This window comes from Schistocerca gregaria, chromosome 2 (assembly GCF_023897955.1).
Source record: "Schistocerca gregaria isolate iqSchGreg1 chromosome 2, iqSchGreg1.2, whole genome shotgun sequence".
In the NCBI taxonomy this organism is placed as follows: domain Eukaryota; kingdom Metazoa; phylum Arthropoda; class Insecta; order Orthoptera; family Acrididae; genus Schistocerca; species Schistocerca gregaria.
In genome coordinates this window covers 1,017,470,285-1,017,492,667 of record NC_064921.1, presented here as the reverse complement: position 1 = coordinate 1,017,492,667, position 22,383 = coordinate 1,017,470,285, and the positions used below count along the sequence as shown (strand labels likewise).

The 22,383-nt window shown below is 51.0% G+C and overlaps 13 non-coding genes across 13 annotated transcripts; all 13 read left to right on the top strand.

Annotated features, from left to right (window-relative positions):
- Nucleotides 1-3,809: 3,809 nt before the first annotated feature.
- On the top strand, nt 3,810-3,882 carry Trnav-cac (transfer RNA valine (anticodon CAC)). Its single transcript has one exon. It is a non-coding gene; the product is annotated as a tRNA-Val (tRNA).
- Nucleotides 3,883-5,011: 1,129 nt separating this feature from the next.
- On the top strand, nt 5,012-5,084 carry Trnav-aac (transfer RNA valine (anticodon AAC)). Its single transcript has one exon. It is a non-coding gene; the product is annotated as a tRNA-Val (tRNA).
- Nucleotides 5,085-5,983: 899 nt separating this feature from the next.
- On the top strand, nt 5,984-6,056 carry Trnav-aac (transfer RNA valine (anticodon AAC)). Its single transcript has one exon. It is a non-coding gene; the product is annotated as a tRNA-Val (tRNA).
- A 3,560-nt stretch (nt 6,057-9,616) lies between these two features.
- On the top strand, nt 9,617-9,689 carry Trnav-cac (transfer RNA valine (anticodon CAC)). Its single transcript has one exon. It is a non-coding gene; the product is annotated as a tRNA-Val (tRNA).
- A 1,129-nt stretch (nt 9,690-10,818) lies between these two features.
- On the top strand, nt 10,819-10,891 carry Trnav-aac (transfer RNA valine (anticodon AAC)). Its single transcript has one exon. It is a non-coding gene; the product is annotated as a tRNA-Val (tRNA).
- Nucleotides 10,892-12,540: 1,649 nt separating this feature from the next.
- Nucleotides 12,541-12,613, top strand: Trnav-cac (transfer RNA valine (anticodon CAC)). Its single transcript has one exon. It is a non-coding gene; the product is annotated as a tRNA-Val (tRNA).
- A 1,129-nt stretch (nt 12,614-13,742) lies between these two features.
- Nucleotides 13,743-13,815, top strand: Trnav-aac (transfer RNA valine (anticodon AAC)). The gene has a single exon. It is a non-coding gene; the product is annotated as a tRNA-Val (tRNA).
- Nucleotides 13,816-14,714: 899 nt separating this feature from the next.
- On the top strand, nt 14,715-14,787 carry Trnav-aac (transfer RNA valine (anticodon AAC)). The gene has a single exon. It is a non-coding gene; the product is annotated as a tRNA-Val (tRNA).
- Nucleotides 14,788-15,686: 899 nt separating this feature from the next.
- Nucleotides 15,687-15,759, top strand: Trnav-aac (transfer RNA valine (anticodon AAC)). The gene has a single exon. It is a non-coding gene; the product is annotated as a tRNA-Val (tRNA).
- A 1,839-nt stretch (nt 15,760-17,598) lies between these two features.
- Trnav-aac (transfer RNA valine (anticodon AAC)) lies at nt 17,599-17,671 on the top strand. The gene has a single exon. It is a non-coding gene; the product is annotated as a tRNA-Val (tRNA).
- A 1,620-nt stretch (nt 17,672-19,291) lies between these two features.
- Trnav-cac (transfer RNA valine (anticodon CAC)) lies at nt 19,292-19,364 on the top strand. The gene has a single exon. It is a non-coding gene; the product is annotated as a tRNA-Val (tRNA).
- Nucleotides 19,365-20,493: 1,129 nt separating this feature from the next.
- Nucleotides 20,494-20,566, top strand: Trnav-aac (transfer RNA valine (anticodon AAC)). The gene has a single exon. It is a non-coding gene; the product is annotated as a tRNA-Val (tRNA).
- Nucleotides 20,567-22,225: 1,659 nt separating this feature from the next.
- Nucleotides 22,226-22,298, top strand: Trnav-cac (transfer RNA valine (anticodon CAC)). Its single transcript has one exon. It is a non-coding gene; the product is annotated as a tRNA-Val (tRNA).
- Nucleotides 22,299-22,383: the final 85 nt, after the last annotated feature.

The window sequence follows — 22,383 nt, the reverse complement described above, 5'->3', positions numbered from 1 at the left end:
AGGTCCCCGGGCGGTAACAGCATTTTCCTGCCTATGTCGTATTGTACTCCAATGAGCCACGACATGTGAGGATCTGCTGTATGTACCTTTGTTATGCAAGTAGCGCATTTATTTAATTTTTTAGTTACGATGACAACATCAGCACGAGTTATCTCTAAAGTAAGGCGCACACAAGTAGTGTCCTCGGTGTAGCGGTTATCACGTCTGCCTAAAACGCAGAAAGTCCCGGTTCGATCCCTGTCCGAAACACTTTTTCATCATTAAAAACAAGACATACTAACATGCTTCTGCTACCATCTGTACCCAAAAACCTTCGTAATCGCCTTCACACGTCGGATCAGAGTGTCAATTGCTCACATCAAATATGAAATTAATTTGATACTGACGCCGAGCATTTTGGGCTGACTCAGCTACTCACGTGCGATCTGTTTGCACATAACTCTAGGGCTCCTCTGGGATTTGAACCCGGGAACTCCTGCACCCTAAGCAGGAATCATACCCATAGACCAACGAGCCATCTGACATGGCGAATGACTATTATTTCAGTGCACTGGGTCCCTCGATGTGGTCCAGGGTGCTCTGGAAAGTCTCTTGTAGGCTGGCGGGATGGGGGCGGCACGAATTCCCGCTGTCGGCGGCCTTCCTGGGCTATTGGTACCTTTATGGAGAGCTGCCGCTCAGCTCGCACTCCCTGCTGCTAAGAAAGTGATTGCTTTTGCTGCTATGACTTGCAATCACGACTGCGGGAAACGCCGCTATCTCGTTAGGGGTGCTACGGCAGACACCCTCGGCTGTGATGGTTTCCAGGCTGTCAAAAGAACTGTCGCGTGTGCATTCGCCGACGGGAGAGAGGCGGAGGTAGTTTCGAGTGAACGGGGATGGACTTCTCATGTCCGCCGTTTCCCTAGTGTACCTGTTATCACTTCTGCTTCACACGCAAAAGGTCCCCGGGCGGTAACAGCATTTTCCTTCCTATGTCGTATTGTACTCCAGTGAGCCACGACATGTGAGGATCTTCTGCATGTATCTTTGTTATACAAGTAGCGAATTAATTTAATTTTTTAGGTACGATGACAACATCAGCACGAGTTGTCTCTAAAGTAAGGCGCACACAAGTAGTTTCCGTGGTGTAGCGTTTATCACGTTTGCCTAACACGCAGAAGGTACCGGGGCGATCCCGGGCGGAAACACTTTTTCATCATTAAAAACAAGACATACTAACATGCATCTGCTACCATCTGTACCCAAAAACCTTCGTAATCGCCTTCACACGTCGGATCAGAGTGTCAATTGCTCACATCAAATATGAAATTAATTTGATACTGACACCGAGCATTTTGGGCTGACTCAGCCACTCACGTGCGATCAGTTTGCACATAACTCTAGGGCTCGTCTGGGATTTGAACCCGGGACTCCTGCACCCTAAGCAGGAATCATACCCATAGACCAACGAGCCATCTGACATGGCGAATGACTATTATTTCAGTGCACTGGGTGCCTCGATGTGGTCCAGGGTGCTCTGGAAAGTCTCGTGTAGGCTGGCGGGATGGGGGCGGCGCGAATTCCCGCGGTCGGCGGCCTTCCTGGGCTATTGGTACCTTCATGTAGAGCTGCCGCTGGGCTCGGACTCCCTGCTGCTAAGAAAGTGATTGCTTTTGCTGCTATGACTTGCAATCACGACTGCTGGAAACGCCGCTATCTCGTTAGGGATGCTACGGCAGACACCCTCTCGAGCACCCCGAAGACTTCTTGAGCCCTCGGCTGTGATGGTTTCCAGGCTGTCAAAAGAACTGCCGCGTGTGCATTCGCCGACGGGAGAGAGGCGGAGGTAGTTTCGAGTGAACGGGGATGGACTTCTCATGTCCGCCGTTTCCCTAGTGTAGCTGTTATCACGTCTACTTCACACGCAAAAGGTCCCCGGGCGGTAACAGCATTTTCCTGCCTATGACGTATTGTACTCCAGTGAGCCACGATATGTGAGGATCTGCTGCATGTACCTTTTTATGCAAGTAGCGCATTTATTTAAATTTTTAGCTACGATGACAACATCAGCACGAGTTGTCTCTAAAGTAAGGGGCACACAAGCAGTGTCCGTGGTGTAGCGGTTATCACGTCTGCCTAGCACGCAGAAAGTCGCCGATTCGATCCCGGGCGGAAACACTTTTTCATCATTAAAAACAAGACATACTAACAAGCATCTGCTACCATCTGTACCTAAAAACCTTCGTAATCGCCTTCACACGTCGGATCAGAGTGTCAATTGCTCACATCAAATATGAAATTCCCTTGATAATGACGCCGAGCGTTTTGGGCTGACTCAGCCACTCACGTGCGATCAGTTTGCACAAAACGCTAGGGCTCGTCTGGGATTTGAACCGGCGAACTCCTGCGCCCTAAGCAGGAATCATACCCATAGACCAACGCGCCATCTGACATGGCGAATGACTATTATTTCAGTGCACTGGGTCCCTCGATGTGGTCCAGGGTGCTCTGGAAAGTCTCTTGTAGGCTGGCGGGATGGGGGCGGCACGAATTCCCGCTGTCGGCGGCCTTCCTGGGCTATTGGTACCTTTATGGAGAGCTGCCGCTGGGCTCGCAATCCCTGCTGCTAAGAAAGTGATTGCTTTTGCTGCTATGACTTGCAATCACGACTGCGGGAAACGCCGCTATCTCGTTAGGGGTGCTACGGCAGACACCCTCTCGAACACCCCGAAGACTTCTTGAGCCCTCGGCTGTGATGGTTTCCAGGCTGTCAAAAGAACTGTCGCGTGTGCATTCGCCGACGGGAGAGAGGCGGAGGTAGTTTCGAGTGAACGGGGATGGACTTCTCATGTCCGCCGTTTCCGTAGTGTAGCTGTTATCACGTCTGCTTCACACGCAAAAGGTCCCCGGGCGGTAACAGCATTTTCCTGCCTATGTCGTATTGTACTCCAATGAGCCACGACATGTGAGGATCTGCTGCATGTACCTTTGTTATGCAAGTAGCGCATTTATTTAATTTTTTAGTTACGATGACAACATCAGCACGAGTTATCTCTAAAGTAAGGCGCACACAAGTAGTGTCCTCGGTGTAGCGGTTATCACGTCTGCCTAAAACGCAGAAAGTCCCGGTTCGATCCCTGTCCGAAACACTTTTTCATCATTAAAAACAAGACATACTAACATGCTTCTGCTACCATCTGTACCCAAAAACCTTCGTAATCGCCTTCACACGTCGGATCAGAGTGTCAATTGCTCACATCAAATATGAAATTAATTTGATACTGACGCCGAGCATTTTGGGCTGACTCAGCTACTCACGTGCGATCAGTTTGCACATAACTCTAGGGCTCCTCTGGGATTTGAACCCGGGAACTCCTGCACCCTAAGCAGGAATCATACCCATAGACCAACGAGCCATCTGACATGGCGAATGACTATTATTTCAGTGCACTGGGTCCCTCGATGTGGTCCAGGGTGCTCTGGAAAGTCTCTTGTAGGCTGGCGGGATGGGGGCGGCACGAATTCCCGCTGTCGGCGGCCTTCCTGGGCTATTGGTACCTTTATGGAGAGCTGCCGCTCAGCTCGCACTCCCTGCTGCTAAGAAAGTGATTGCTTTTGCTGCTATGACTTGCAATCACGACTGCGGGAAACGCCGCTATCTCGTTAGGGGTGCTACGGCAGACACCCTCTCGAGCACCCGAAGACTTCTTGAGCCCTCGGCTGTGATGGTTTCCAGGCTGTCAAAAGAACTGTCGCGTGTGCATTCGCGGACGGGAGAGAGGCTGAGGTAATTTCGAGTGAACGGGGATGGACTCCTGAGGTCCGCCGTTTCCGTAGTGTAGCTGTTATCACGTCTGCTTCACACGCAGAAGGTCCCCGGTTCTATCCCGGGCGGGAACAGTATCTTCCTTCCTATGTCGTATTGTAAGCCAGTGAGCCACGACATGTGAGGATCTTCTGCATGTATCTTTGTTATGCAAGTAGCGAATTTATTTATTTTTTGAGGTACGATGACAACATCAGCACGAGTTGTCTCTAAAGTAAGGCGCACACAAGTAGTTTCCGTGGTGTAGCGTTTATCACGTTTGCCTAACACGCAGAAGGTACCGGGGCGATCCCGGGCGGAAACACTTTTTCACCATTAAAAACAAGACATACTAACATGCATCTGCTACCATCTGTACCCAAAAACCTTCGTAATCGCCTTCACACGTCGGATCAGAGTGTCAATTGCTCACATCAAATATGAAATTAATTTGATACTGACGCCGAGCATTTTGGGCTGACTCAGCCACTCACGTGCGATCAGTTTGCACATAACTCTAGGGCTCGTCTGGGATTTGAACCCGGGAACTCCTGCACCCTAAGCAGGAATCATACCCATAGACCAACGAGCCATCTGACATGGCGAATGACTATTATTTCAGTGCACTGGGTCCCTCGATGTGGTCCAGGGTGCTCTGGAAAGTCTCGTGTAGGCTGGCGGGATGGGGGCGGCACGAATTCCCGCTGTCGGCGGCCTTCCTGTGCTATTGGTACCTTTATGGTGTGCTGCCGCTCGGCTCGCACTCCCTGCTGCTAAGAAAGTGATTGCTTTTGCTGCTATGACTTGCAATCACGACTGCGGGAAACGCCGCTATCTCGTTAGGGGTGCTACGGCAGAGACCCTCTCGAACACCCCGAAGACTTCTTGAGCCCTCGGCTGTGATGGTTTCCAGGCTGCCAAAAGAACTGTCGCGTGTGCATTCGCCGACGGGAGAGAGGCGGAGGTAGTTTCGAGTGAACGGGGATGGACTTCTCATGTCCGCCGTTTCCGTAGTGTAGCTGTTATCACGTCTGCTTCACACGCAAAAGGTCCCCGGGCGGTAACAGCATTTTCCTGCCTATGTCGTATTGTACTCCAATGAGCCACGACATGTGAGGATCTGCTGCATGTACCTTTGTTATGCAAGTAGCGCATTTATTTAAATTTTTAGCTACGATGACAACATCAGCACGAGTTGTCTCTAAAGTAATGGGCACACAAGCAGTGTCTGTGGTGTAGCGGTTATCACGTCTGCCTAACACGCAGAAAGTCCCCGGTTCGATCCCGGGCGGAAACATTTTTTCATCATTAAAAACAAGACATACTAACAAGCATCTGCTACCATCTGTACCTAAAAACCTTCGTAATCGCCTTCACACGTCGGATCAGAGTGTCAATTGCTCACATCAAATATGAAATTCCCTTGATAATGACGCCGAGCGTTTTGGGCTGACTCAGCCACTCACGTGCGATCAGTTTGCACAAAACGCTAGGGCTCGTCTGGGATTTGAACCGGCGAACTCCTGCGCCCTAAGCAGGAATCATACCCATAGACCAACGCGCCATCTGACATGGCGAATGACTATTATTTCAGTGCACTGGGTCCCTCGATGTGGTCCAGGGTGCTCTGGAAAGTCTCTTGTAGGCTGGCGGGATGGGGGCGGCACGAATTCCCGCTGTCGGCGGCCTTCCTGGGCTATTGGTACCTTTATGGAGAGCTGCCGCTGGGCTCGCAATCCCTGCTGCTAAGAAAGTGATTGCTTTTGCTGCTATGACTTGCAATCACGACTGCGGGAAACGCCGCTATCTCGTTAGGGGTGCTACGGCAGACACCCTCTCGAACACCCCGAAGACTTCTTGAGCCCTCGGCTGTGATGGTTTCCAGGCTGTCAAAAGAACTGTCGCGTGTGCATTCGCGGACGGGAGAGAGGCGGAGGTAGTTTCGAGTGAACGGGGATGGACTTCTCATGTCCGCCGTTTCCCTAGTGTACCTGTTATTACGTCTGCTTCACACGCAAAAGGTCCCCGGGCGGTAACAGCATTTTCCTTCCTATGTCGTATTGTACTCCAATGAGCCACGACATGTGAGGATCTGCTGCATGTACCTTTGTTATGCAAGTAGCGCATTTATTTAAATTTTTAGCTACGATGACAACATCAGCACGAGTTGTCTCTAAAGTAAGGGGCACACAAGCAGTGTCCGTGGTGTAGCGGTTATCACGTCTGCCTAACACGCAGAAAGTCCCCGGTTCGATCCCGGGCGTAAACACTTTTTCATCATTAAAAACAAGACATACTAACAAGCATCTGCTACCATCTGTACCTAAAAACCTTCGTAATCGCCTTCACACGTCGGATCACAGTGTCAATTGCTCACATCAAATATGAAATTCCCTTGATAATGACGCCGAGCATTTTGGGCTGACTCAGCCACTGACGTGCGATCAGTTTGCACAAAACGCTAGGGCTCGTCTGGGATTTGAACCGGCGAACTCCTGCACCCTAAGCAGGAATCATACCCATAGACCAACTAGCCATCTGACATGGCGAATGACTATTATTTCAGTGCACTGGGTCCCTCGATGTGGTCCAGGGTGCTCTGGAAAGTCTCTTGTAGGCTGGCGGGATGGGGACGGCACGAATTCCCGCTGTCGGCGGCCTTCCTGGGCTATTGGTACCTTAATGGAGAGCTGCCGCTGGGCTCGCACTCCCTGCTGCTAAGAAAGTGATTGCTTTTGCTGCTATGACTTGCAATCACGACTGCGGGAAACGCCGCTATCTCGTTAGGGGTGCTACGGCAGACACCCTCGGCTGTGATGGTTTCCAGGCTGTCAAAAGAAATGTCGCGTGTGCATTCGCCGACGGGAGAGAGGCGGAGATAGTTTCGAGTGAACGGGGATGGACTTCTCATGTCCGCCGTTTCCCTAGTGTACCTGTTATCACGTCTGCTTCACACGCAAAAGGTCCCCGGGCGGTAACAGCATTTTCCTTCCTATGTCGTATTGTACTCCAGTGAGCCACGACATGTGAGGATCTTCTGCATGTATCTTTGTTATACAAGTAGCGAATTTATTTAATTTTTTAGGTACGATGACAACATCAGCACGAGTTGTCTCTAAAGTAAGGCGCACAGACGTAGTTTTCGTGGTGTAGCGTTTATCACGTTTGCCTAACACGCAGAAGGTACCGGGGCGATCCCGGGCGGAAACACTTTTTCATCATTAAAAACAAGACATACTAACATGCATCTGCTACCATCTGTACCCAAAAACCTTCGTAATCGCCTTCACACGTCGGATCAGAGTGTCAATTGCTCACATCAAATATGAAATTAATTTGATACTGACACCGAGCATTTTGGGCTGACTCAGCCACTCACGTGCGATCAGTTTGCACATAACTCTAGGGCTCGTCTGGGATTTGAACCCGGGACTCCTGCACCCTAAGCAGGAATCATACCCATAGACCAACGAGCCATCTGACATGGCGAATGACTATTATTTCAGTGCACTGGGTGCCTCGATGTGGTCCAGGGTGCTCTGGAAAGTCTCGTGTAGGCTGGCGGGATGGGGGCGGCGCGAATTCCCGCGGTCGGCGGCCTTCCTGGGCTATTGGTACCTTCATGTAGAGCTGCCGCTGGGCTCGCACTCCCTGCTGCTAAGAAAGTGATTGCTTTTGCTGCTATGACTTGCAATCACGACTGCTGGAAACGCCGCTATCTCGTTAGGGATGCTACGGCAGACACCCTCTCGAGCACCCCGAAGACTTCTTGAGCCCTCGGCTGTGATGGTTTCCAGGCTGTCAAAAGAACTGCCGCGTGTGCATTCGCCGACGGGAGAGAGGCGGAGGTAGTTTCGAGTGAACGGGGATGGACTTCTCATGTCCGCCGTTTCCCTAGTGTAGCTGTTATCACGTCTACGTCACACGCAAAAGGTCCCCGGGCGGTAACAGCATTTTCCTGCCTATGACGTATTGTACTCCAGTGAGCCACGATATGTGAGGATCTGCTGCATGTACCTTTTTATGCAAGTAGCGCATTTATTTAAATTTTTAGCTACGATGACAACATCAGCACGAGTTGTCTCTAAAGTAAGGGGCACACAAGCAGTGTCCGTGGTGTAGCGGTTATCACGTCTGCCTAGCACGCAGAAAGTCGCCGATTCGATCCCGGGCGGAAACACTTTTTCATCATTAAAAACAAGACATACTAACAAGCATCTGCTACCATCTGTACCTAAAAACCTTCGTAATCGCCTTCACACGTCGGATCAGAGTGTCAATTGCTCACATCAAATATGAAATTCCCTTGATAATGACGCCGAGCGTTTTGGGCTGACTCAGCCACTCACGTGCGATCAGTTTGCACAAAACGCTAGGGCTCGTCTGGGATTTGAACCGGCGAACTCCTGCGCCCTAAGCAGGAATCATACCCATAGACCAACGCGCCATCTGACATGGCGAATGACTATTATTTCAGTGCACTGGGTCCCTCGATGTGGTCCAGGGTGCTCTGGAAAGTCTCTTGTAGGCTGGCGGGATGGGGGCGGCACGAATTCCCGCTGTCGGCGGCCTTCCTGGGCTATTGGTACCTTTATGGAGAGTTGCCGCTGGGCTCGCAATCCCTGCTGCTAAGAAAGTGATTGCTTTTGCTGCTATGACTTGCAATCACGACTGCGGGAAACGCCGCTATCTCGTTAGGGGTGCTACGGCAGACACCCTCTCGAACACCCCGAAGACTTCTTGAGCCCTCGGCTGTGATGGTTTCCAGGCTGTCAAAAGAACTGTCGCGTGTGCATTCGCCGACGGGAGAGAGGCGGAGGTAGTTTCGAGTGAACGGGGATGGACTTCTCATGTCCGCCGTTTCCGTAGTGTAGCTGTTATCACGTCTGCTTCACACGCAAAAGGTCCCCGGGCGGTAACAGCATTTTCCTGCCTATGTCGTATTGTACTCCAATGAGCCACGACATGTGAGGATCTGCTGCATGTACCTTTGTTATGCAAGTAGCGCATTTATTTAATTTTTTAGTTACGATGACAACATCAGCACGAGTTATCTCTAAAGTAAGGCGCACACAAGTAGTGTCCTCGGTGTAGCGGTTATCACGTCTGCCTAAAACGCAGAAAGTTCCGGTTCGATCCCTGTCCGAAACACTTTTTCATCATTAAAAACAAGACATACTAACATGCTTCTGCTACCATCTGTACCCAAAAACCTTCGTAATCGCCTTCACACGTCGGATCAGAGTGTCAATTGCTCACATCAAATATGAAATTAATTTGATACTGACGCCGAGCATTTTGGGCTGACTCAGCCACTCACGTGGGATGAGTTTGCACATAACTCTAGGGCTCCTCTGGGATTTGAACCCGGGAACTCCTGCACCCTAAGCAGGAATCATACCCATAGACCAACGAGCCATCTGACATGGCGAATGACTATTATTTCAGTGCACTGGGTCCCTCGATGTGGTCCAGGGTGCTCTGGAAAGTCTCTTGTAGGCTGGCGGGATGGGGGCGGCACGAATTCCCGCTGTCGGCGGCCTTCCTGGGCTATTGGTACCTTTATGGAGAGCTGCCGCTCAGCTCGCACTCCCTGCTGCTAAGAAAGTGATTGCTTTTGCTGCTATGACTTGCAATCACGACTGCGGGAAACGCCGCTATCTCGTTAGGGGTGCTACGGCAGACACCCTCTCGAGCACCCGAAGACTTCTTGAGCCCTCGGCTGTGATGGTTTCCAGGCTGTCAAAAGAACTGTCGCGTGTGCATTCGCGGACGGGAGAGAGGCTGAGGTAATTTCGAGTGAACGGGGATGGACTCCTGAGGTCCGCCGTTTCCGTAGTGTAGCTGTTATCACGTCTGCTTCACACGCAGAAGGTCCCCGGTTCTATCCCGGGCGGGAACAGTATCTTCCTTCCTATGTCGTATTGTAAGCCAGTGAGCCACGACATGTGAGGATCTTCTGCATGTATCTTTGTTATGCAAGTAGCGAATTTATTTATTTTTTGAGGTACGATGACAACATCAGCACGAGTTGTCTCTAAAGTAAGGCGCACACAAGTAGTTTCCGTGGTGTAGCGTTTATCACGTTTGCCTAACACGCAGAAGGTACCGGGGCGATCCCGGGCGGAAACACTTTTTCACCATTAAAAACAAGACATACTAACATGCATCTGCTACCATCTGTACCCAAAAACCTTCGTAATCGCCTTCACACGTCGGATCAGAGTGTCAATTGCTCACATCAAATATGAAATTAATTTGATACTGACGCCGAGCATTTTGGGCTGACTCAGCCACTCACGTGCGATCAGTTTGCACATAACTCTAGGGCTCGTCTGGGATTTGAACCCGGGAACTCCTGCACCCTAAGCAGGAATCATACCCATAGACCAACGAGCCATCTGACATGGCGAATGACTATTATTTCAGTGCACTGGGTCCCTCGATGTGGTCCAGGGTGCTCTGGAAAGTCTCGTGTAGGCTGGCGGGATGGGGGCGGCACGAATTCCCGCTGTCGGCGGCCTTCCTGTGCTATTGGTACCTTTATGGTGTGCTGCCGCTCGGCTCGCACTCCCTGCTGCTAAGAAAGTGATTGCTTTTGCTGCTATGACTTGCAATCACGACTGCGGGAAACGCCGCTATCTCGTTAGGGGTGCTACGGCAGAGACCCTCTCGAACACCCCGAAGACTTCTTGAGCCCTCGGCTGTGATGGTTTCCAGGCTGCCAAAAGAACTGTCGCGTGTGCATTCGCCGACGGGAGAGAGGCGGAGGTAGTTTCGAGTGAACGGGGATGGACTTCTCATGTCCGCCGTTTCCGTAGTGTAGCTGTTATCACGTCTGCTTCACACGCAAAAGGTCCCCGGGCGGTAACAGCATTTTCCTGCCTATGTCGTATTGTACTCCAATGAGCCACGACATGTGAGGATCTGCTGCATGTACCTTTGTTATGCAAGTAGCGCATTTATTTAAATTTTTAGCTACGATGACAACATCAGCACGAGTTGTCTCTAAAGTAAGGGGCACACAAGCAGTGTCTGTGGTGTAGCGGTTATCACGTCTGCCTAACACGCAGAAAGTCCCCGGTTCGATCCCGGGCGGAAACATTTTTTCATCATTAAAAACAAGACATACTAACAAGCATCTGCTACCATCTGTACCTAAAAACCTTCGTAATCGCCTTCACACGTCGGATCAGAGTGTCAATTGCTCACATCAAATATGAAATTCCCTTGATAATGACGCCGAGCGTTTTGGGCTGACTCAGCCACTCACGTGCGATCAGTTTGCACAAAACGCTAGGGCTCGTCTGGGATTTGAACCGGCGAACTCCTGCGCCCTAAGCAGGAATCATACCCATAGACCAACGCGCCATCTGACATGGCGAATGACTATTATTTCAGTGCACTGGGTCCCTCGATGTGGTCCAGGGTGCTCTGGAAAGTCTCTTGTAGGCTGGCGGGATGGGGGCGGCACGAATTCCCGCTGTCGGCGGCCTTCCTGGGCTATTGGTACCTTTATGGAGAGCTGCCGCTGGGCTCGCAATCCCTGCTGCTAAGAAAGTGATTGCTTTTGCTGCTATGACTTGCAATCACGACTGCGGGAAACGCCGCTATCTCGTTAGGGGTGCTACGGCAGACACCCTCTCGAACACCCCGAAGACTTCTTGAGCCCTCGGCTGTGATGGTTTCCAGGCTGTCAAAAGAACTGTCGCGTGTGCATTCGCCGACGGGAGAGAGGCGGAGGTAGTTTCGAGTGAACGGGGATGGACTTCTCATGTCCGCCGTTTCCGTAGTGTAGCTGTTATCACGTCTGCTTCACACGCAAAAGGTCCCCGGGCGGTAACAGCATTTTCCTGCCTATGTCGTATTGTACTCCAATGAGCCACGACATGTGAGGATCTGCTGCATGTACCTTTGTTATGCAAGTAGCGCATTTATTTAATTTTTTAGTTACGATGACAACATCAGCACGAGTTATCTCTAAAGTAAGGCGCACACAAGTAGTGTCCTCGGTGTAGCGGTTATCACGTCTGCCTAAAACGCAGAAAGTTCCGGTTCGATCCCTGTCCGAAACACTTTTTCATCATTAAAAACAAGACATACTAACATGCTTCTGCTACCATCTGTACCCAAAAACCTTCGTAATCGCCTTCACACGTCGGATCAGAGTGTCAATTGCTCACATCAAATATGAAATTAATTTGATACTGACGCCGAGCATTTTGGGCTGACTCAGCCACTCAGGTGGGATGAGTTTGCACATAACTCTAGGGCTCCTCTGGGATTTGAACCCGGGAACTCCTGCACCCTAAGCAGGAATCATACCCATAGACCAACGAGCCATCTGACATGGCGAATGACTATTATTTCAGTGCACTGGGTCCCTCGATGTGGTCCAGGGTGCTCTGGAAAGTCTCTTGTAGGCTGGCGGGATGGGGGCGGCACGAATTCCCGCTGTCGGCGGCCTTCCTGGGCTATTGGTACCTTTATGGAGAGCTGCCGCTCAGCTCGCACTCCCTGCTGCTAAGAAAGTGATTGCTTTTGCTGCTATGACTTGCAATCACGACTGCGGGAAACGCCGCTATCTCGTTAGGGGTGCTACGGCAGACACCCTCTCGAGCACCCGAAGACTTCTTGAGCCCTCGGCTGTGATGGTTTCCAGGCTGTCAAAAGAACTGTCGCGTGTGCATTCGCGGACGGGAGAGAGGCTGAGGTAATTTCGAGTGAACGGGGATGGACTCCTGAGGTCCGCCGTTTCCGTAGTGTAGCTGTTATCACGTCTGCTTCACACGCAGAAGGTCCCCGGTTCTATCCCGGGCGGGAACAGTATCTTCCTTCCTATGTCGTATTGTAAGCCAGTGAGCCACGACATGTGAGGATCTTCTGCATGTATCTTTGTTATGCAAGTAGCGAATTTATTTATTTTTTGAGGTACGATGACAACATCAGCACGAGTTGTCTCTAAAGTAAGGCGCACACAAGTAGTTTCCGTGGTGTAGCGTTTATCACGTTTGCCTAACACGCAGAAGGTACCGGGGCGATCCCGGGCGGAAACACTTTTTCACCATTAAAAACAAGACATACTAACATGCATCTGCTACCATCGGTACCCAAAAACCTTCGTAATCGCCTTCACACGTCGGATCAGAGTGTCAATTGCTCACATCAAATATGAAATTAATTTGATACTGACGCCGAGCATTTTGGGCTGACTCAGCCACTCACGTGCGATCAGTTTGCACATAACTCTAGGGCTCGTCTGGGATTTGAACCCGGGAACTCCTGCACCCTAAGCAGGAATCATACCCATAGACCAACGAGCCATCTGACATGGCGAATGACTATTATTTCAGTGCACTGGGTCCCTCGATGTGGTCCAGGGTGCTCTGGAAAGTCTCGTGTAGGCTGGCGGGATGGGGGCGGCACGAATTCCCGCTGTCGGCGGCCTTCCTGTGCTATTGGTACCTTTATGGTGTGCTGCCGCTCGGCTCGCACTCCCTGCTGCTAAGAAAGTGATTGCTTTTGCTGCTATGACTTGCAATCACGACTGCGGGAAACGCCGCTATCTCGTTAGGGGTGCTACGGCAGAGACCCTCTCGAACACCCCGAAGACTTCTTGAGCCCTCGGCTGTGATGGTTTCCAGGCTGCCAAAAGAACTGTCGCGTGTGCATTCGCCGACGGGAGAGAGGCGGAGGTAGTTTCGAGTGAACGGGGATGGACTTCTCATGTCCGCCGTTTCCGTAGTGTAGCTGTTATCACGTCTGCTTCACACGCAAAAGGTCCCCGGGCGGTAACAGCATTTTCCTGCCTATGTCGTATTGTACTCCAATGAGCCACGACATGTGAGGATCTGCTGCATGTACCTTTGTTATGCAAGTAGCGCATTTATTTAAATTTTTAGCTACGATGACAACATCAGCACGAGTTGTCTCTAAAGTAAGGGGCACACAAGCAGTGTCTGTGGTGTAGCGGTTATCACGTCTGCCTAACACGCAGAAAGTCCCCGGTTCGATCCCGGGCGGAAACATTTTTTCATCATTAAAAACAAGACATACTAACAAGCATCTGCTACCATCTGTACCTAAAAACCTTCGTAATCGCCTTCACACGTCGGATCAGAGTGTCAATTGCTCACATCAAATATGAAATTCCCTTGATAATGACGCCGAGCGTTTTGGGCTGACTCAGCCACTCACGTGCGATCAGTTTGCACAAAACGCTAGGGCTCGTCTGGGATTTGAACCGGCGAACTCCTGCGCCCTAAGCAGGAATCATACCCATAGACCAACGCGCCATCTGACATGGCGAATGACTATTATTTCAGTGCACTGGGTCCCTCGATGTGGTCCAGGGTGCTCTGGAAAGTCTCTTGTAGGCTGGCGGGATGGGGGCGGCACGAATTCCCGCTGTCGGCGGCCTTCCTGGGCTATTGGTACCTTTATGGAGAGCTGCCGCTGGGCTCGCAATCCCTGCTGCTAAGAAAGTGATTGCTTTTGCTGCTATGACTTGCAATCACGACTGCGGGAAACGCCGCTATCTCGTTAGGGGTGCTACGGCAGACACCCTCTCGAACACCCCGAAGACTTCTTGAGCCCTCGGCTGTGATGGTTTCCAGGCTGTTTAAAGAACTGTCGCGTGTGCATTCGCCGACGGGAGAGAGGCGGAGGTAGTTTCGAGTGAACGGGGATGGACTTCTCATGTCCGCCGTTTCCCTAGTGTACCTGTTATTACGTCTGCTTCACACGCAAAAGGTCCCCGGGCGGTAACAGCATTTTCCTTCCTATGTCGTATTGTACTCCAATGAGCCACGACATGTGAGGATCTGCTGCATGTACCTTTGTTATGCAAGTAGCGCATTTATTTAAATTTTTAGCTACGATGACAACATCAGCACGAGTTGTCTCTAAAGTAAGGGGCACACAAGCAGTGTCCGTGGTGTAGCGGTTATCACGTCTGCCTAACACGCAGAAAGTCCCCGGTTCGATCCCGGGCGTAAACACTTTTTCATCATTAAAAACAAGACATACTAACAAGCATCTGCTACCATCTGTACCTAAAAACCTTCGTAATCGCCTTCACACGTCGGATCACAGTGTCAATTGCTCACATCAAATATGAAATTCCCTTGATAATGACGCCGAGCATTTTGGGCTGACTCAGCCACTGACGTGCGATCAGTTTGCACAAAACGCTAGGGCTCGTCTGGGATTTGAACCGGCGAACTCCTGCACCCTAAGCAGGAATCATACCCATAGACCAACTAGCCATCTGACATGGCGAATGACTATTATTTCAGTGCACTGGGTCCCTCGATGTGGTCCAGGGTGCTCTGGAAAGTCTCTTGTAGGCTGGCGGGATGGGGACGGCACGAATTCCCGCTGTCGGCGGCCTTCCTGGGCTATTGGTACCTTAATGGAGAGCTGCCGCTGGGCTCGCACTCCCTGCTGCTAAGAAAGTGATTGCTTTTGCTGCTATGACTTGCAATCACGACTGCGGGAAACGCCGCTATCTCGTTAGGGGTGCTACGGCAGACACCCTCTCGAACACCCCGAAGACTTCTTGAGCCCTCGGCTGTGATGGTTTCCAGGCTGTCAAAAGAACTGTCGCGTGTGCATTCGCCGACGGGAGAGAGGCGGAGGTAGTTTCGAGTGAACGGGGATGGACTTCTCATGTCCGCCGTTTCCCTAGTGTACCTGTTATTACGTCTGCTTCACACGCAAAAGGTCCCCGGGCGGTAACAGCATTTTCCTTCCTATGTCGTATTGTACTCCAATGAGCCACGACATGTGAGGATCTGCTGCATGTACCTTTGTTATGCAAGTAGCGCATTTATTTAAATTTTTAGCTACGATGACAACATCAGCACGAGTTGTCTCTAAAGTAAGGGGCACACAAGCAGTGTCCGTGGTGTAGCGGTTATCACGTCTGCCTAACACGCAGAAAGTCCCCGGTTCGATCCCGGGCGTAAACACTTTTTCATCATTAAAAACAAGACATACTAACAAGCATCTGCTACCATCTGTACCTAAAAACCTTCGTAATCGCCTTCACACGTCGGATCACAGTGTCAATTGCTCACATCAAATATGAAATTCCCTTGATAATGACGCCGAGCATTTTGGGCTGACTCAGCCACTGACGTGCGATCAGTTTGCACTAAACGCTAGGGCTCGTCTGGGATTTGAACCGGCGAACTCCTGCACCCTAAGCAGGAATCATACCCATAGACCAACTAGCCATCTGACATGGCGAATGACTATTATTTCAGTGCACTGGGTCCCTCGATGTGGTCCAGGGTGCTCTGGAAAGTCTCTTGTAGGCTGGCGGGATGGGGCGGCACGAATTCCCGCTGTCGGCGGCCTTCCTGGGCTATTGGTACCTTAATGGAGAGCTGCCGCTGGGCTCGCACTCCCTGCTGCTAAGAAAGTGATTGCTTTTGCTGCTATGACTTGCAATCACGACTGCGGGAAACGCCGCTATCTCGTTAGGGGTGCTACGGCAGACACCCTCGGCTGTGATGGTTTCCAGGCTGTCAAAAGAAATGTCGCGTGTGCATTCGCCGACGGGAGAGAGGCGGAGATAGTTTCGAGTGAACGGGGATGGACTTCTCATGTCCGCCGTTTCCCTAGTGTACCTGTTATCACGTCTGCTTCACACGCAAAAGGTCCCCGGGCGGTAACAGCATTTTCCTTCCTATGTCGTATTGTACTCCAGTGAGCCACGACATGTGAGGATCTTCTGCATGTATCTTTGTTATACAAGTAGCGAATTTATTTAATTTTTTAGGTACGATGACAACATCAGCACGAGTTGTCTCTAAAGTAAGGCGCACAGACGTAGTTTTCGTGGTGTAGCGTTTATCACGTTTGCCTAACACGCAGAAGGTACCGGGGCGATCCCGGGCGGAAACACTTTTTCATCATTAAAAACAAGACATAGTAACATGCATCTGCTACCATCAGTACCCAAAAACCTTCGTAATCGCCTTCACACGTTGGATCAGAGTGTCAATTCCTCACATCAAATATGAAATTACCTTGATACTGACGCCGAGCATTTTGGGCTGACTCAGCCACTCACGTGCGATCAGTTTGCACATAACTCTAGGGCTCGTCTGGGATTTGAACCCGGGAACTCCTGCACCCTAAGCAGGAATCATACCCATAGACCAACGAGCCATCTGACATGGCGAATGACTATTATTTCAGTGCACTGGGTCCCTCGATGTGGTCCAGGGTGCTCTGGAAAGTCTCTTGTAGGCTGGCGGGATGGGGGCGGCACGAATTCCCGCTGTCGGCGGCCTTCCTGGGCTATTGGTACCTTTATGGAGAGCTGCCGCTCGGCTCGCACTCCCTGCTGCTAAGAAAGTGATTGCTTTTGCTGCTATGACTTGCAATCACGACTGCGGGAAACGCCGCTATCTCGTTAGGGGTGCTACGGCAGACACCCTCTCGAACACCCCGAAGACTTCTTGAGCCCTCGGCTGTGATGGTTTCCAGGCTGTCAAAAGAACTGTCGCGTGTGCATTCGCCGACGGGAGAGAGGCGGAGGTAGTTTCGAGTGAACGGGGATGGACTTCTCATGTCCGCCGTTTCCCTAGTGTACCTGTTATTACGTCTGCTTCACACGCAAAAGGTCCCCGGGCGGTAACAGCATTTTCCTTCCTATGTCGTATTGTACTCCAATGAGCCACGACATGTGAGGATCTGCTGCATGTACCTTTGTTATGCAAGTAGCGCATTTATTTAAATTTTTAGCTACGATGACAACATCAGCACGAGTTGTCTCTAAAGTAAGGGGCACACAAGCAGTGTCCGTGGTGTAGCGGTTATCACGTCTGCCTAACACGCAGAAAGTCCCCGGTTCGATCCCGGGCGTAAACACTTTTTCATCATTAAAAACAAGACATACTAACAAGCATCTGCTACCATCTGTACCTAAAAACCTTCGTAATCGCCTTCACACGTCGGATCACAGTGTCAATTGCTCACATCAAATATGAAATTCCCTTGATAATGACGCCGAGCATTTTGGGCTGACTCAGCCACTGACGTGCGATCAGTTTGCACTAAACGCTAGGGCTCGTCTGGGATTTGAACCGGCGAACTCCTGCACCCTAAGCAGGAATCATACCCATAGACCAACTAGCCATCTGACATGGCGAATGACTATTATTTCAGTGCACTGGGTCCCTCGATGTGGTCCAGGGTGCTCTGGAAAGTCTCTTGTAGGCTGGCGGGATGGGGACGGCACGAATTCCCGCTGTCGGCGGCCTTCCTGGGCTATTGGTACCTTAATGGAGAGCTGCCGCTGGGCTCGCACTCCCTGCTGCTAAGAAAGTGATTGCTTTTGCTGCTATGACTTGCAATCACGACTGCGGGAAACGCCGCTATCTCGTTAGGGGTGCTACGGCAGACACCCTCGGCTGTGATGGTTTCCAGGCTGTCAAAAGAAATGTCGCGTGTGCATTCGCCGACGGGAGAGAGGCGGAGATAGTTTCGAGTGAACGGGGATGGACTTCTCATGTCCGCCGTTTCCCTAGTGTACCTGTTATCACGTCTGCTTCACACGCTAAAGGTCCCCGGGCGGTAACAGCATTTTCCTTCCTATGTCGTATTGTACTCCAGTGAGCCACGACATGTGAGGATCTTCTGCATGTATCTTTGTTATACAAGTAGCGAATTTATTTAATTTTTTAGGTACGATGACAACATCAGCACGAGTTGTCTCTAAAGTAAGGCGCACAGACGTAGTTTTCGTGGTGTAGCGTTTATCACGTTTGCCTAACACGCAGAAGGTACCGGGGCGATCCCGGGCGGAAACACTTTTTCATCATTAAAAACAAGACATAGTAACATGCATCTGCTACCATCAGTACCCAAAAACCTTCGTAATCGCCTTCACACGTTGGATCAGAGTGTCAATTCCTCACATCAAATATGAAATTACCTTGATACTGACGCCGAGCATTTTGGGCTGACTCAGCCACTCACGTGCGATCAGTTTGCACATAACTCTAGGGCTCGTCTGGGATTTGAACCCGGGAACTCCTGCACCCTAAGCAGGAATCATACCCATAGACCAACGAGCCATCTGACATGGCGAATGACTATTATTTCAGTGCACTGGGTCCCTCGATGTGGTCCAGGGTGCTCTGGAAAGTCTCTTGTAGGCTGGCGGGATGGGGGCGGCACGAATTCCCGCTGTCGGCGGCCTTCCTGGGCTATTGGTACCTTTATGGAGAGCTGCCGCTCGGCTCGCACTCCCTGCTGCTAAGAAAGTGATTGCTTTTGCTGCTATGACTTGCAATCACGACTGCGGGAAACGCCGCTATCTCGTTAGGGGTGCTACGGCAGACACCCTCTCGAGCACCCCGAAGACTTCTTGAGCCCTCGGCTGTGATGGTTTCCAGTCTGTCAAAAGAACTGTCGCGTGTGCATTCTCGGACGGGAGAGAGGCTGAGGTAATTTCGAGTGAACGGGGATGGACTCCTGAGGTCCGCCGTTTCCGTAGTGTAGCTGTTATCACGTCTGCTTCACACGCAGAAGGTCCCCGGTTCTATCCCGGGCGGGAACAGTATTTTCCTTCCTATGTCGTATTGTACTCCAGTGAGCCACGACATGTGAGGATCTTCTGCATGTATCTTTGTTATGCAAGTAGCGCATTTATTTAATTTTTTAGGTACGATGACAACATCAGCACGGGTTGTCTCTAAAATAAGGCGCACTCAAGTAGTTTCTGTGGTGTAGCGTTTATCACGTTTGCCTAACACGCAGAAGGTACCGGGGCGATCCCGGGCGGAAACACTTTTTCATCATTAAAAATAAGACATACTAACATGCATCTGCTCCCATCTGTACCCAAAAACCTTCGTAATCGCCTTCACACGTCGGATCAGAGTGTCAATTGCTCACAGCAAATATGAAATTCCCTTGATACTGACGCCGAGCATTTTGGGCTGACTGAGCCACTGACGTGCGATCAGTTTGCACATAACTCTAGGGCTCGTCTGGGATTTGAACCCGGGAACTCCTGCACCCTAAGCAGGAATCATACCCATAGACCAACGAGCCATCTGACATGGCGAATGACTATTATTTCAGTGCACTGGGTCCCTCGATGTGGTCCAGGGTGCTCTGGAAAGTCTCTTGTAGGCTGGCGGGATGGGGGCGGCACGAATTCCCGCTGTCGGCGGCCTTCCTGGGCTATTGGTACCTTTATGGAGAGCTGCCGCTCGGCTCGCACTCCCTGCTGCTAAGAAAGTGATTGATTTTGCTGCTATGACTTGCAATCACGACTGCGGGAAACGCCGCTATCTCGTTAGGGGTGCTACGGCAGACACCCTCTCGAACACCCCGAAGACTTCTTGAGCCCTCGGCTGTGATGGTTTCCAGGCTGTCAAAAGAACTGTCGCGTGTGCATTCGCCGACGGGAGAGAGGCGGAGGTAGTTTCGAGTGAACGGGGATGGACTTCTCATGTCCGCCGTTTCCGTAGTGTAGCTGTTATCACGTCTGCTTCACACTCAAAAGGTCCCCGGGCGGTAACAGCATTTTCCTGCCTATGTCGTATTGTACTCCAATGAGCCACGACATGTGAGGATCTGCTGCATGTACCTTTGTCATGCAAGTAGCGCATTTATTTAAATTTTTAGCTACGATGACAACATCAGCACGAGTTGTCTCTAATGTAAGGGGCACACAAGCAGTGTCCGTGGTGTAGCGGTTATCACGTCTGCCTAACACGCAGAAAGTCCTCGGTTCGATCCCGGACGGAAACACTTTTTCATCATTAAAAACAAGACATACTAACAAGCATCTGCTACCATCTGTACCTAAAAACCTTCGTAATCGCCTTCACACGTCGGATCAGAGTGTCAATTGCTCACATCAAATATGAAATTCCCTTGATAATGACGCCGAGCGTTTTGGGCTGACTCAGCCACTCACGTGCGATCAGTTTGCACAAAACGATAGGGCTCGTCTGGGATTTGAACCGGCGAACTCCTGCACCCTAAGCAGGAATCATACCCATAGACCAACGAGCCATCTGACATGGCGAATGACTATTATTTCAGTGCACTGGGTCCCTCGATGTGGTCCAGGGTGCTCTGGAAAGTCTCTTGTAGGCTGGCGGGATGGGGCGGCACGAATTCCCGCTGTCGGCGGCCTTCCTGGGCTATTGGTACCTTTATGGAGAGCTGCCGCTCGGCTCGCACTCCCTGCTGCTAAGAAAGTGATTGATTTTGCTGCTATGACTTGCAATCACGACTGCGGGAAACGCCGCTATCTCGTTAGGGGTGCTACGGCAGACACCCTCTCGAGCACCCCGAAGACTTCTTGAGCCCTCGGCTGTGATGGTTTCCAGGCTGTCAAAAGAACTGTCGCGTGTGCATTCGCCGACGGGAGAGAGGCGGAGGTAGTTTCGAGTGAACGGGGATGGACTTCTCATGTCCGCCGTTTCCGTAGTGTAGCTGTTATCACGTCTACCTCACACGCAGCAGGTCCCCGGTTCTATCCCGGGCGGGAACAGTATTTTCCTTCCTATGTCGTATTGTACTCCAGTGAGCCACGACATGTGAGGATCTTCTGCATGTATCTTTGTTATGTAAGTAGCGAATTTATTTAATTTTTTAGGTACGATGACAACATCAGCATGAGTTGTCTCTAAAGTAAGGCGCACACAAGTAGTTTCCGTGGTGTAGCGTTTATCACGTTTGCCTAACACGCAGAAGGTACCGGGGCGATCCCGGGCGGAAACACTTTTTCATCATTAAAAACAAGACATACTAACATGCATCTGCTACCATCTGTACCCAAAAACCTTCGTAATCGGCTTCACACGTCGGATCAGAGTGTCAATTGCTCACAGCAAATATGAAATTCCCTTGATACTGACGCCGAGCATTTTGGGCTGACTCAGCCACTCACGTGCGATCAGTTTGCACAAAACGCTAGGGCTCGTCTGGGATTTGAACCGGCGAACTCCTGCACCCTAAGCAGGAATCATACCCATAGACCAACGAGCCATCTGACATGGCGAATGACTATTATTTCAGTGCACTGGGTCCCTCGATGTGGTCCAGGGTGCTCTGGAAAGTCTCTTGTAGGCTGGCGGGATGGGGCGGCACGAATTCCCGCTGTCGGCGGCCTTCCTGGGCTATTGGTACCTTTATGGAGAGCTGCCGCTCGGCTCGCACTCCCTGCTGCTAAGAAAGTGATTGCTTTTGCTGCTATGATTTGCAATCACGACTGCGGGAAACGCCGCTATCTCGTTAGGGGTGCTACGGCAGACACCCTCTCGAGCACCCCGAAGACTTCTTGAGCCCTCGGCTGTGATGGTTTCCAGTCTGTCAAAAGAACTGTCGCGTGTGCATTCTCGGACGGGAGAGAGGCTGAGGTAATTTCGAGTGAACGGGGATGGACTCCTGAGGTCCGCCGTTTCCGTAGTGTAGCTGTTATCACGTCTGCTTCACACGCAGAAGGTCCCCGGTTCTATCCCGGGCGGGAACAGTATTTTCCTTCCTATGTCGTATTGTACTCCAGTGAGCCACGACATGTGAGGATCTTCTGCATGTATCTTTGTTATGCAAGTAGC